Here is a 3823-nt window from a genome sequence, read left to right on the forward strand (position 1 = left end):
TGGAGGCCATCTTTAAAAAACTATCTTTACACATGCAAATCTATGCTATCTTTGATGTGAGGTGCTCACATAGATTGGTGGTCATGTGTGGGGTGCTACCTGAATGGCTGAGGTGATTTCCCATGCCCCTGCATAAAATATTTAGAAGAGGAAAGTTATGAGCCGCAGCAGAAAGGACATCCGTCTGGAAATGGCCACACTAGACCACACACAGACATATGCTGTGCCCCAGGAGTAACCACAACTGTCCAGGTTTTCCTAGAACTGCCCTGCCCATCAGAACATTGGATTCCAGTTCACCTTGTCATCACCATGCTATCCACCTCAGGCCACCGTTCCCCACCCCCCACCACCCACCCCCACCCCATAGCATATTCACCTGCTGCAGGGTGTGAAATCTCCTGGGTAGCACTGGCTGTCCACACAAGTTCTCCTGGCACTGTGAGATGAGGCCCCTGAACTGTCCCCTGCAGAGAATCCCCCCACCTCGACTGTGGGTACCGGACCCACGTTCCCCATGTGGCCAGCACCACCTCCAAATGCCAGGGGTTCATCTTTGCAGTCTTCCGACTCCTAAATTTAGAAGTGTGGATTAAATCCAAATAAATGGAGAGTTATGTAACTTCATGTCCCTCTTTACTGTCCCTCCCCTTGGAATAATCAGCCTTAATCAGCTAATGATGGGGCCCTGAATGCAGCCCCAATCCTCAGAGAAGCTATTAGGCTTACATAAGAAGTGACATTGGCCCGGTGTATTATGATGCTTTAAAATACTCGTACTCTCTCTTCTCTCTCTCCCTCACCCACACATTCTAACACACACACGTACATGCACACATACGCACACTCACACACTCCCCCAAACATTATCAAATGCTGAAGCTGCTTAGCTAGTCTGGAATCGAATACATGCAGGCTGAGAGAAGGTTACACTCATTGGGTGGTTCAGATTTATCACCTAAAAATAAATTACCTCGATCCATAATGGCAGCTAGTCCAGGAAAGAAGGCAGCACTTTGCCACAGAATTACAGACTGAGGAAAAAGGGAAACATAGGGAGGGAGATTTGAGAACTTCCTAATCATTAGAACTGCCCAGCAACAGAATGGTCAGCCTGGGGAAGTGGTGAGCTCCCAGTCACTGGCGGTGAGTCAACAGAAGTTGGGGATAATGGGTAAGGATTCCCGCACTGAGCAGAGACTGAATGGTAATTGACATTTATACAGGGGCAGTGGGTGCCAGCAATTGTGCTCTATAGGCATTATAACAAAGATGGCAAAAAGGTTTCATCTCCAATGCCAAATCTTATCTATTGGGAGTGGCTGCCTGGAGCTCTGGACCCAGAAAGATTCTGAAGCTCAAGGTGAAAAAAATACCTTGATCAATTCGCAATGTTTTCCATGGTGCAAAAGAAGAAAACAGGTATCTTGATGGAATAGCAATGTCTGCCATTGAAGCAAGATAAGGAAACAGCAGGCATGCTATTTGCCAGTGCTGTATCTTGTCATTCATTAACTAACCCATTTATAGACAAGGAAACTAAGATTCAGAGGGTCACAGTCGGTAACTGACAGAACCAAGATTTGGACCCAGATATGGCTCCAAAGTGTGTGCGCATGGCCACTATACTATTCTGATTAGAGGAATGGTCCTGGGGCTGAATATGCAACCACCAGCCCCCGGGGTATCCTCATTTTGAAATGCCACGGGCATCTAGTTGGTAACCTCTGAGTTGTAGACTCAAGGAGGTTATCTGCTGGGTAGGAGGAGACACGTGTGCCACCCATGACCCCGGACAGATTCTCCACACCTACCACCCATCTCTGACTCCCAGTAATACTGGAGATGATCATCCTCACTACATGGAAGAGGAACCTGAGGCAACTGAGTGTGGACCATCTGTCCTCCTCAGATCCTGGGCCTGGTGGCACATCAGAGAGCACGTTCTGCAGCATATACAGCGCAGAAGACCTGGCAGGGCAAGGGGGCTGTGGCAGGGACTCACTAGGCATGACATGCCTTCTTCTTGGCCCAGCTCAACCCAGGAGCTGGCTTCTCAGCCCCACCTGCACCGAGTCAGTTCCCTGAGGCCTTTAGCACCAAGCCATGAACTTTCTGACAGTCTTTCGTGGCAGGTAGAAATTGCCCCTTTCCAATCACATGACGCCCCCTTATAGGCACCTTCAGATTGCTAGTATCACAGCCGGACACCGTCAGGACTTCTGCTCCTCTTCCTGCAGGCCACTTTTCAACAAATTCTCGTTCCCCTCTCATCAATCATCTGTTCTTCCTGTCCCAGGGTCCTCTCTCTCCAGCCCTATTGTTCAGCTTCTGTCCCTACCACTTCCTTTCAGGGTGGGACAACTTTGACCCAAATCCTTGCGAAGAAACAAAGCCATCATGAGAACAGAGAAGATCTCAAACGCGGCCTTGCCAAGACCTTATGCACACAAAGTCCCAGAACGAGAAGGACAGCATGTGTGGGGCTGATCCTGGTCCCAATGAGCCACTCTCCTTCTGTGAAGATGGGGAACTGAGATGACAAACACACACACATTAAGGCCACTCAGGACCTTGGCCAGGACCTCAGAGTTGCATAAGCCAGAGGCGTGGCTGCTATTGTATTCTGTGCAGATGGTGTCCTGGGACTGTGCGGGCACAGGGCAGGGGCCATGGCTGTGGAGGCTGGAAACAGAGACCCAGAGACCCAGAGACCTGGCGTTGCCTCCCTTGCCGGCATTTCACCTTGGATCTTCTTCAAAGTGGTTAAAGAGGTTTACTGACGCCACAGACGTGCCCCCGCCTTTAAGATAAACCCCAAGGCTCACCCTCCCAAAGAGATAAGTCAGGGTTTCTGGCTGCAAAAGGTGGACCCTGAACCACTGCTTCTGGAGTGGACTTGAGCCTTTCTTCCTAACTCATTAACTGGGAGCTGCCCGAAAAGTCACCAAGCCCAGTTGTTTCCAAATTCTTGGTATCAAATTGCTATTTGCACACAAACTCTTTCTTGGAACCCTAGGCCATAAGACGGATTAAAAAACAAACAAACATGAGATGGGGAGGCAGGATGGCCCTGTGACCCCTCCAAAACTGCCTGCGAAATTATGTGTGCGTCAGTTTTCCCTGGGCAGGAGTCTGTAGTTATCTTGATTCTTCAAGGGCTACTTACCCCAGGAATGGTTAAGAGGGCCTGGAAGCGCCTGCTGACAGTCTAGGATACTGTGATTGTCACATCTATTTTTGTCACCTGTTTGCCTTTCCAGTTGGGTGTCGCTCCAGCTGACATTTAAATGAGTTTGCATTTGCAGGGCCCACACCAACTGGTGCTACGAGTGCAGTGGGGGTGAGGAGGAGGGCCCAAGCCCACGGAGGGAAGGGGCGTGGCTGCAGGGTCAGGACTTGCCTCGGAGCAGCTGAAATGCTTTAAAGAGAAAAAGTGAGGTGCTACAGAAAGAGCTGGAATGTGGGTGAGCTAGCCCCCTCCACGCTCTCTTCCTCTGATGTGCTGTGTGGTCACGGACAAGAACCTTTCCCTCTCTGTTTTCACCTGTACAGTGAGGACCTGCGTTCTCCAAAATGAAGCACACGCACACGGCAGGACCTGAAATAATATCAGTTCCCACACAGAGGAAGTGATTCTTTTCAGATTCCCTTTGAACCCTTCTTTTTGATCACATCAGCGGGAAGGCATCTCCAACACCCAGTTAACCCCTGTGGAACTCTCTGGCAAAGACCTGGCTGGCCTGGCACCCGGGGCAGACTGCAGTGTCAAGCTGGACTGTGATGTATGTGTTTCTCTGGGCGTTACTATATTCTATTTATG

Source organism: Molossus molossus, unplaced genomic scaffold, assembly GCF_014108415.1.
Source record: "Molossus molossus isolate mMolMol1 unplaced genomic scaffold, mMolMol1.p scaffold_m16_p_18, whole genome shotgun sequence".
In the NCBI taxonomy this organism is placed as follows: Eukaryota; Metazoa; Chordata; class Mammalia; order Chiroptera; family Molossidae; genus Molossus; species Molossus molossus.